Genomic DNA, 12,301 nt, shown 5'->3' with positions numbered 1-12,301 from the left:
CAAACCGAATCACTTGCTCTAGAATGTCTTTCCTCCTATATTGTACACACACACACACACACACACACACACACTCTCTCTCTCTCTCTCTCTCTCTCTGTCTCTGCAAATGAGCACCAAACAGTTTACTCAGGATTCACCCAGCCCTGAGACCTGCTTCCAATCCAAGATTCACCTCTTACTTTTTTAGTGGAATTATTTTCTGGGATTCCACCAGACTGTTGCTAGTACCTTTATCCTGAAGCTTATTACAGTTTGCTGTTTACTGTCTAGTCCTCCATTTCACAGTTAATTGCTGAAAACATAAAACAGATCTTCATCTTTTTTATCTAGAGAGTGAAATCCATTTACTTGTTTCATTCTTTAAATGAATGAATGGGTATCTTAATTGGCTGCCCACACCGCTTTTTGCTATGGCTCTCTCTTCACCTTCTTCCCCAGCTAGACATGAGTTGGGCGCTACATATAACTTGACATTTTCTGTTTCACTCTAGTCTCAGATGAATCCGAAAATGATTCTTGCCGCTGTTCACTTTTCCCTTTGTCTTTTATTTTATTTTATTCAGTTACTCAAAGTCAGCATTTTCATTTCATCATGACTGTGGCCATACTGCCTAGCAGATGATTTCAACCGGAAACTCTGTTGTTTTCCCCCAAACTCAAAGCCTCTACATTAATTCCTTTGTTCAGATGTTTCTTTTATGGTAGAAAGGTCACAAGGAACTTTAACTTCAGGAGTTTACATGGGGATGGGGCCCGTATCATTTGTAAATAAAGGGTTGAATAAATAGTCATAATTATAGCGGACATATACTACCCTTAGTAATGTGGGACAGATAGGTAGAGGTATATATATGGTCATTTAATCTTTACAAGAACCCTAGAAAGCATTACAATTATCATTATTTTGCAAATGAGAGGACTGAGGTGCAGAGAGACTAAGTACCTGGTTCAAGAGCATAGTAAGTGCAGAAATGGATTTTATAGTCCGGATCCATTGTCTCTGTCCTTACCCACTATGGACTTCTAAGATGCCCTGGGCACACGGGTACCAGGCTATGTCTGGCAAACGTGGATTCCATAGTGAAGTAAGTTTGGGAGATACGTGGGTCCCCGTTGCTTCTTGCAGATTCACAATCCCCATCATCGTGTTAAAAGCTCTGAGAATCTTGCAGGAAAAAAACCCAAAACTGTTCTGCTCTTTTATCTAGCATATTCTGAACTCTTCTGAACATGGAATTATTTACCTATGAGGGCACATCGGGAAACTCTGAAATCAAGAGACTGTTCCAATCCACTTCTGAAAATTATGTATAAATCAGCATTAGCAGTTTCCTTTCCTTGAGGCCAGTTTCAAATCCAAGCAGCTCGAAAAGACTTGGACAATGAACTGCCATTCCAATAGCCAAGGCAAAGTGTCACCCAGAGGAGATGCTGTGGGGCTCGCGGTTTCAAGTTGCTCTCCCCTTGAGTTCAGTTTGAGAACTGCAGTCTGCCTGTACACGAAGGGGGAAAGGTGAATATTCGTATACCTCAGGCAATTCTAGAAAGTAGAGCAAGGCTTGCAAACAGGACCTCGGGACTACAGATGTTGCCTTGGAGTATGGCCGGTTACCTCCTTCACGATACTCCACTGAGGACATAGGGTCAGCCTCCCCGCAAATCAGGGAGACTACCCCCTTGGTGTAGACACAAACTCACCAGAGGTTGAGTAAACTCAGATTAGAGTGGGTTAGGTTAGCACAAGTCCACCTGCATTACCTCTAGGAAAACAACGGAAGCCAGAAGTACTTCTGACAGCCCTTCCCAACAAAAACAGACACACTTATGTCCATAATACTTGGTTTGTTGAGCACTTATTGCTAACTTAACAACGCCTTGGACCTCTTGCTTATTCATAATAAACTACTTTCAATTTCCCCAAAGCCCAGGAAGGTAGGACAGAGGAGGGGTTGGTGAAATGTGGAATGGACAAGTAGAGCCACTTGAGGCCACCTGAGCCACCTGATACAGGAGACGAGTCCCTTTCTACCTGTCAGGTAGAGACCCTTTGAAGATGTAACAGGTTAACCCCGTAAGAGATACCTCCCTGAATACCACAAGTGGATCCTTTCTTCTATTAAATAACTCTTTTGGAACCTTTTCATCTCTATGTTCAAGAAGTAAACATTCACTAAATTTATTGAGATCTTATTACCTGGTAGGCACTTTAGACAGTCTTCACAGTAAAAGGGTGTTTAACACAGATAGATCATCTTGGTTACCTCAAAATGGTATTTAACCTACATAAACAGGCAGGCTCCAGAGTCAAGTTTTCATGAGTTCAAGTTTCTGCCACTTTTTGTTTTTGTGATCCTGGCCAAGTTACTCAGATACTGTGTCAGTTTCTTGGTCTGTGAAATGGGGATAATGCATGGTACCCACAAGACTGCTGAGGATTAAAATACACAAGGTACACAAAACAGTTCCAACAAACCTGGCACTTAATATGTGCTCATTAAATGACCCACCATTTTCATATCCTGTCACTGCTTCATTGTTTCAGAGAACGTGTAACAAAACACATGTGGCCTCTCCTCTTTCTCAGATATAAATAGAATGAAAAAGCCAGGGTAGATGCTAATAAGACTTTGCCTCATGGTTACGCCTCTGAGGAGTTTGGGGAGGTACATTCCCATTCAGTTGTTTTAAACATTATGGTCTTTTTGCTCCCATTAATTCTAAGAAGAAAGGACAAGAAAATATACTTTGGGTGAATAGAACTCTAAATGACTGAAGTCCAGTTAGGTTGAAATTCAAGATTAAGGTCTCTTATTATTTACCACCCTAAAATGGACTTGTTTCCCAGATCAGAGGGGAAAGGGTGCAGCTCTTTCGAGCACTAGCCCTTCTCTGCTCATTAATGGGTCCATTCACTAAAGGCCTGCAGAACTCCGACAAGATGCTAAACAAATGTTTGATATCACAACTACTCATCTCTGTCCAGGGTTTTACCCTCTGGATCCTAGGCAAGAGTTTATGATGTCATAAGTCCTCCCTGACCCTAATGAAAGAAGAACTTTATTTGCAACAACTCTGAAAACTTCCCACAAGGGTTTCAACTATTAAAACTCAGGAGGTAGAAAAAAGAAATCTATAGAACTACTGTAATTGATTACATTTTCCTCTAGTGATACCTGCTAAATGCAAATAACCCTTGAATGTGAAAATATTAAGCCTTTTTTAGTTCTTCTAATTTTATATTTGATGCAGTTCAGAAACACTGGTCGTGTCCTGTTCTGTTTGCATTTCTAGAAGTAAACAAATTTCTGCTCTGGACTAATGAAGCAGAAAGGTTAGTGATTTCCCCAATTATTATCTCCATTTTGTAGCTACAGGTTAATCTAAGACAAAGTGATAAAGAGAAAGGAGGGAACAGCGGGCAGGGAGAAAGGCTTAAAGAGAAGATCAGAGGTGGTGAGAGATAAAGGGATAAACTCACGAGATAGGGACAAGACAAAAACAGCACGGCGGAGATAAACACCCTTTAATGATACTCTGTGGGAACATTCGTCTTACCCTCTGGAATTATGATTAGTTGATGGATTACTGTGTTGGCTTTTGGACACTCCTATCTCTGCATATCACTCCATTTCTGCTCTGTGAGAGTTCCAGCAGGAGGAAGTCTTTCTTTCGGAGGCAGTCTCTCAGTGGCCTGGGCTTTGTCAGCCCCAGGGTCTACTAAAATCTGGTTTGCCTCTGGTGAAGTTCATCCACTAAAATAGCATTTAGGGACTGATAGAAAGAAATGGACATACGAGGACAGTTGGCACAGAGTATAAAATGGACACCTGCTTAATAAAATGCTAGTGTTGTTACAAAGAAGCTAGCCGTGGGATTTTCCTTAGTCAGGGCAGCGTTTGCTACTGAAGCTTACAGAGCATCTATGACTTTCCTCACCCACCACCCAGCAGTCCAGACACACTTCCCAAAGCAAGAAGCCAGGAGTAGGTTGCTGCGGAGAAAGGCAGAGAAGTATTTCAACAAGGCACAAATAAAAATGAAAGAGGAGTAGGGAAAAAGAAAAGGCAAATGATAAAGACACGATTAAGTTCTCATACTTAGAAAACATGAGCATCGCAATGTAAAGTAGAATTTTTATTTTCCAAGATATGTCATCTTCTAAATGAATTTGTCATCATCTCAGTGGGTATCACTGTGTGAAATTCTGAACGTGTGCATTTTCATTAGTGAAGTTACCAACCTGTCTCAAACAACCTTGTCTTCCCGTTGCCCCGATTATCCTGCAACTCTAAAAAATGAAAACGACACAAAAGTCAACAGAGCATAGTAATTGCACATAAAAAGAAAACCTGAGTGTAGCTTTTTATGTTAGAAGGGAAAACTAGTGAATAATTATTTTAAAAAACAGAATATAAGTATACTCAATAAATACTTTAGAAAGCAACATTATATGAGTGGCAATAATCTGTAAAACTGGAGACTCAAGACTACAAACTTTCCCTGATGTGTGAGTCTCAGAAAAGAAAGCTCCTACAACTGGGGTGACCATATAATTCATCACACAAGCCTGAGCACTTTCAAGAGTAAAGAGGATGCTGTTCATAAATACATTAAGATAAAAAGGGTAAACAAGGATTGTCCCAGATAGTTACCCTATTTTGAAATGAAGCCACTTTAAAATCTGAATCTGTAATATCAGTTAGACATTCACCTGTTCTTGGCTGCAGTAGTGATATATTTTGCACATTTCCAAGCCTCTTGGTTTTTATCGATGCTTCAGATTCCAATAATCACTATCAGAGCTTAAATTTGAAAATGCTTCTTTGTACAGCATTAACATTTATATACGCATGCACCACCCCAAACTGAAGCCCCTAAGAGGTGCTTGGTCAAGATTCTTTTGAGCTCCATGAAAGCCAGTCTCCCAATGGAAAGGAAGAAGATCTTAATAATTGGGATTAATGAGCATTTCATGTATTCTGTCCAAAAATTGGTTTTTAAATTTTGGAAAAATAACAATCGATAAGTGAACTCGAAAAGTAAAAATGAATTCTGTCCTCTCATTTTAGTGTGTGGAAAAAAGAACAGAATGTTTCTGTTTGCTATCTGGTGCTTATGGGTCACCTAATACTTTTTTTACATGTTGATCTCCCATGTTTTAATAAACACTAACAGCTTCACAAAACCAGAATTTCACTTAATTAAAAGTATTGTTTCCTGTTAACTTGAAAATTTTTGAGATGGAAATTCCTACAATTTCTTCCTCCTTAGATTATTTCAGTTATGCCTACATGTTCCTTTAAGTACAAAGGCAGTATCCTTACAGTTTCTGTCAATGGCAGGCTATTTACCGTAAACGAAAGAAATACATTTAGAAAATGGGTGTGTGTTATGACCCAAAAACAGACTTCATAATACACAAACAGGATTTTGGTTGCCTGGTCAGTACAGATAAGGTTTTGGGTTTTGCTTCTTTCAGAAATCATCATCTGTTAAGGTTAATTAAGGTTATTAAACAACAGACAATTACAAAGTCAACCTAGTTATTTGATGAGTTGTAAAAATTAAATCTAATCAATGCCACAGTTGTATCCATTGTTCAGAAACTAGCCACTCATCTGGTTGTAGGGGAAAAAAATTTCTATCAATCAGTTAATTCAATGATAGCTTAAATCATGCCACCTAGAGGACAGCAGTGATATTTCTCACAATTTACTATTCGGAGAAAACCAACATGCTCAATTTTCTGAGTATTTTCATCACAGCTTATTAAACAATCATACAGTTGTCATTTTGCTGTAACACCTTTTAATAAAAACAATCAACGGTTTCTCCTCAAGAATATTTCCCACTGATTTGTTGTTTCATTTCCAGAGGAAAAACACTACATAACGAAAACTACCGCACAAAAAAATGAAAGCTACAATTTGACATTTTGAGAACATACACTTTTAGAAAAGATCCCAGGTCAGTAACAATGGAACTTCCTTAATTCTAGTTATCTCCCAGTCGGTATCATTCTAAGCTAAAGCCTAGTCTTCATTCCTAAAACATAATTTAAATATCTAAATTCGTAATAGCAAAAATGTCAGCACTTACATTTTTATGAATCATCGAGTGTCATTAAGGAATGAACAGAAGCATCTGGGCCATATATCGTATCTTGGGAATGAAAGGAGCAGCCGTCATGTTCTAATAGACAGAACTACTCGATCCTAACCCACTAGTGACGGCAGTTGCATTTTGCAGGATCCAGATAATTAAAACGTTTCAATTACCAGACATACTCAAGACCTAAAATAAATTCTTCAGTAGTACGTCGTAAGCTGACAGCAGCTACCAAAATGAAGCTTGAGAGGATAGGTGTTACTTAAACTCGAAACTGCCACTTCCAGGAAGGTTTTCGCCCTTTTGATACTTATCCGTTTCAGGCCATAGGTTGGTGTCCTAAGTAAATGAGACTGAAAAATAGAACATGTGCATTTAGTTTTTCGGAGCAAAGTTGGATTTCTAGAATCTCACTGTCTATGAGACACTAATATCACCTAAAATGTAAGGAATTACTGTTGTGGATAGCAGCTCTGTTGATTCAAGCTTGGACTTGACTGTATTGGCTGTGACCTTGCCTGTTCCCTCAACTGTTTTTTGGGGGACAATGACAGCATCTAAAGGCATTATAAGACACTGTACTCGCATCTGGCACATGATAATCACTGTATAAATGTTTGTTGTTATTATTACTTGTTCTGTTCCAATCTAAACTTGAATGAAGGATGGGACTATCAAAATAAGATGGTTGAGTGTGAAGCAACATTTTAAAATAAATCAAGGAAATATTCTTATTTCAAAATAAATTCTTATCAATCAAGAAACACAAAGCGACACATGAAGAGACAAGATTCACATTTTTTATGTTCGATGTTCAAAGCCAGGTAACTACTAACATTTAAAAGAAAAAGCAGGATTCTAGCCAGCAGGACTCTTGCTACAGTCGTCTTTGCACTTCTCCCTGTCAACCCTTCAAGGGTCCTAGGTAAGACGGCATTTTAATGTTTCAGTTCTGGAACAGTGTAAGTAGGCAAAAGATATGTTTTATTTTAATATCTCATTAAATGTCACAATCTTTTTACTCAGTGTGAGACTTGTCTTTCAAACTGTCAAAATTATCTTTACAAAAGAATGTATTCTTATATTCATCTAATGAATTTTTGGCATTTAAAAAAACTGATCCTATCCATGTTTTTAATTTTACCTTTTCAGTGACTGTACCATTGACCATGACAATGTGACCATTGACACATGTGTTTCCACCGGTCTTCAGAGCCATCATTCTAACTGGTAGCAAAAATGTGGAAGGACCGAAATTGATGTAAATGACCTCTTATCACTGAACCTGTAGGTTGTCCAAAATTTCTTGCTATTTAAAACAATGCTACAGGGGGCACGTGAGTGGCTCAGTCAGTTAAGCATCCCACTCTTGGTTTTGGCTCAGGTCATGATCTTGAGTTTGTGAATTTGACTCTACATCAGGCATATGAGGCTTTGTGCTAACAGTGGGGAGTGTGCTTGGGATTCTCTCTCCCCCGCCCCTCTCTGCTCCTCCCCCACTCGCTCGCTCTGTCAAAGTAAATAAATAAACCCTAAAAAAATTATTAAAAAAAAACCCCAACAATGCTGTAATACTGTTCACACAGCATTTTTAAAATCAGGATTTTTTCCTGAGTAGGGTTTCTAGAAGAAGGATTACTGGGTCTCAATATGTATCTACTATCTGCAGACTATAAACTTTTGTTGGGAGGGGGGAGAGGAGACTATCTAGAAGAGAAACATTTACCATTACATAGATCAGAAACGAATGACAAGTCTACATGCACAGCACCTGGCCCTCGAAATGCATAGTAGAGACCCTCCCTACTCCACAGCAGGCACTGTGCTAGATAGGCATTGTGAATACATTGTCCCAATCCTCATTATATGAGCAAGTGTATCCCAATGCCTGATTTATATGCCAGTGATATATAATTTCACCTATCAGTAAGTGTACTTGGGAGAACCAAAACATGGCACTTGTGTGTCACATGATCTAGTTATTACTAGTGCTTGTAGAGAAAGATAATATGACCTGGAATCTTGTGAACTATCAGCTTTTATATTAATAATACATTTAAGAGAGCCCAGTGTTCTTGTCCAAAGACAAATATTATATAGAAACAACCCTGCCGTTATGCTTGGGACTACACGGTATTTCAGGGGACTGCTGTGTCTGGCTGCCTTGCTGGTGTTTTGAGGGCTGATGTCAAGCCACTGTGTATGTCCACTCCATGGGAGGGGACACATTTTTACCTCAGATTGAAGTCTGGTTCTGCGAGCGCAAAAAGGCAACTGTCTAGTAGCCTGAGGGTGAATGGACAGCTGCAAGGCCACCCACGTGTAAGGACACAGCTCTCAGCTGTCTCTCCATTCAGAGCCCCAGTTGGTCCTGACCCCATACAAATCTGGTGTTCTCGCTTTGATGTTTATGAACCGATTGCATTGAAAATGCAGGATAATGATTCAGGGGTTAGAGAAACTGTTATTTATACAAATGTGGTTAACACCTCATCATTTTAAACTGGCCGTGCTAATAATGCTCATTGCGCTCTTTGTTTTCTGTTTTTTTGCCCAAATCTGCAATCTGCATTTGCTCTGGCAGGATGTCGAGTGTGTGCTGAAATAGACTGGAACTGGACAAGCCTAGAGCCCTGCAACCGAAGGCACGCCTTCAGGGAACTTCCTAGCTTAGATGTGATCTGGGATCTGTGGATCTGGCAGGTCCCCAGATGTCCTTTTTCCTGTATCGGGAATCTGTTCTCTTAGAGAATCAATATGATTTATTGGTGTATTCATTCTGAAAGCTGCAGACAATTATACTTAAAAAAAGTGAAATGCTATTTGTTATTAACAGTGGCCTCACATTTGAGGGCAATAGTTACCTGAGAAATAGTGTTAATTGTAAAGCAACTTAATATATCTTCTTCAAAATACAAATAGAAAAAGAGAAATCGACAAGAATTCAATTGATAAAATGACACCGATATTTGTATGTACTTATATTGTATCCATAAAAGTTTGTCAGAACGCATAGACATGATTTCGAAGTTTACTGATATATTATCAGACTAAATATATGCTCTGTAACATTATTCTCTTTAGTTAGACCATGACTAGCCACATGTAGCTGTCAAAATTTAAAGTAATTAAAATTAAGTAAAATTTAAAACTCTGTTCCTTTGGATCACTAGCTACATTTGAAATACTCAGTAACCACTTGAGCTACCGTATTGGATAATGGAGATTTAACATATTTCTAGCACCTCACACGTTCCTACTGGACAGTACTGACTTGAACACTGAAATTATAAGGAGTTATTTTCACTTCTTTAACACACATGCCTGCTTACATCCTTGGTTGTGAATGCTACTTACAAAGAGCATTTTAGCAGAAAGCTCAATATGAACCCCTGCTACTGGAGGGAGGGGCAAAAAAAGTGGGAAGAGGTGAGCAGTGCTGGACTGGTGATTCTTGACAAAACATGTTTTGTGACTCTCTCTCAGGATACCTCTTGTGAGCACAGAAGGTTTATCACACATGTAGATAAAAAGCCCTACATTATAACTCCCTGAAATTATGCTTAGTAGTCCAGATGAAAAATATTACTGTGGTTCTCTAAGCTAAAGAGGACTCTTTAGAAAATCGAAAATTATTTGAGAAGCATTAGAAGTTATCTTCCACCTATAAAATTGTGATTAGATTTGTTGCAACTTAGTATTTTATCACTGTTCTAAATGTCTTAACATGAACTTTGAAGACCATTCTACTTCCAAACCTGTTCCCAGGCCCTCTTGATTAATACATCTAATCAGGTCTCAGGAGAAGTTCACCCAGTGAAAAAGTTCACCGGGCCTACCTTTGCAGCAACAGTCACTGAGATTCATGTATCCAGTTGGCCAAAATTCAGACTCCTGTTTTCTTGGGGAGAGAAAGAGAGAGTTTTTTGTAGGCGTGGAGTAGTCCTCCCTCCTGTTTCCAGAATTTGTTCTTACTGCCAGTTCACCTCGAACAGTCCTCATACTCCTATCTCCAGGCCTTAACAGTCTCTCTACCTATCACTAACATATCGAATGGAGACAAATATGTCACATTAATTCTAAGAGGTGAATTTTAAAAAAGAGCAGAATGAATTCGGCTTCCTTCATTTAACTTTCTAATTGTATTAAATTTAAGTCAAGAAACAACAGTAAAATTATTCTACATCTAAGTTAAAAATGTACAGTTTGCTATTTTACACACTGCTATGGATTGAAGATGTGTCTTCCCAAATTCATATATTAAAGCCCCAATCCCCAATGTAATGGTATTTGGACATGGAACCCTCTGAAAGGTAATCAGGTCACGAGAGTGGAGCCACGGGGTTAGTGCCCTTCCACAAAAGACTGAGAAAAGCTGATCTCTCTCTTCCCCAAGGAAGACACTGCAAAAGGTCAGCTGTCTACAAACCAAAAAGAGGGTTCTCACCAGACATCAAATCTGCTGGTACCTCAATCATCCCACCCTACGGAACAATGGGAAATAAATGTTCTTTGTTTTAGCCAGTCTTTCATATTCTAGTATAGGAACCTAGGCTAAGACAGACACAGAAAGACAGACACACACGCTTCTCCTTAAGAAATTACAAAGGTTGGGTGTCCAAACACTTCACTTTGGCTCAGGTCATGATCTCACAGTTCGTGGGTTCGAGCCCCATGTGGGGTTGTGAACGACAGTGCAGAGCCTGCTTGGGATTCTCTCTCTCCTCTCTCAAAATAAATAAATAAACTTAAAAAAATTACAAAGGTCCAAAAATGTATCTACTCATTTTTCAAATGTTTGTTTTTAAAAGTGAAATCAGATCTACATACTAAACACAATAGTAATACTCTGAAGTCATTAAAAAGACTGAAAAAATAAAACCTACATCCCATTTCCCTTCAGACTCTTTATTTAGCACATATATTTATTAAAATCTATCATAAAAATAACAAAAAATAAGTAAAGATAAATAGTGAGCAAAACAATTATCCAAAGGTTGTGAAAGTTATCACCTTATTTATTTGACCTCCTCCTCTCTCTTCTATAGAAATACTTATGCTCTTTGGAGATTCCTTTTCAGGCATGGCCTAGGCTTTACAATTCCTTTAACTCCTTAGCAACACAATTTATATCTTCAGTCTGTCTATGTTTCTGTTCACACTTCAACCTCAGGACGTCTCTGCTACTATATGTTTAACTAGGACATCTTCAGGCATCCGTGAACTGTAGTCAGATGGCTTGGTAATGAAGTACTGTACTCTCATGGCCTGAAGACCGGCACAGGGGGCAGGATTCGTTGGTGGCCACTGAATATTAAGTATATTCATAAACGCAAAACACAGTGATTAAAAGAGTCCTAAGAGGTTTTCCAGAATATAAACATTCCCTTTTCACTCCCTTGTAAAACACACCAAATATTTTAAAGAACTTGGACTTACCCTCAAATAAACCTTCCAGAACCTCCTAGTGAGTCATTTTCGGCTCTGAGTACTGAAGGTGAGCCTTTGAACTAGCCCATCTAAAGGGTTCCGAGGTATGCTTTTCAATGCGAACCATACTTGATCTGTGTAGAATTCTAGGGAAGTTGAAAATAAATCCAGTACTCCAACTCCAAACTACAGTGCTAAACTACTAAGTTTTTTCGGTCTGAAACACGTATTAATTTTGACTTGGAGATTTCAATGCCTAAAAACAATTACTGACCAATACTAAACTACCCTAAAGATTGAGAGCATTCACTGCAGCCATCTAAATATCTGGATAAGGGGATAATACCTAGTTACAAGTTATCTGGTTACTATTTTTCATATAGTCTTTCTAAACAAAAAAACCTTTTTATTATTATTGTATTCTAAATAGTTAACAAAAATACAATCCAAGTGTTGTTATATTTGGATAAATTGGGGGTTGGGGTACACAAGTGCAATTCTTTTTCTTTTCCCTCCTTAACTCGAAGACAATATAGGAAGATGGGAAAAATGCAGACTTATCTGGCTGATGTGAGAACTTAAATGTTGTAAGTAAAGTACTTAGGGTAAAGATGACAGAGCTAGAATGTTTAAAATATTCATCTCCAGATACATACTTAATTTCTAAAGCAATAGGCTGATACTTGGATTTACATTCACATACGATGATATTCTGGCTACACTTTGTACAGCCAAGAGGCACCATTACTAATATGCATAT

This window comes from Panthera tigris, chromosome F3, assembly GCF_018350195.1.
Source record: "Panthera tigris isolate Pti1 chromosome F3, P.tigris_Pti1_mat1.1, whole genome shotgun sequence".
Lineage (NCBI taxonomy): Eukaryota > Metazoa > Chordata > Mammalia > Carnivora > Felidae > Panthera > Panthera tigris.
The sequence above is the reverse complement of the archived record's forward strand: the minus strand, read 5'-3'. Positions refer to the sequence as shown.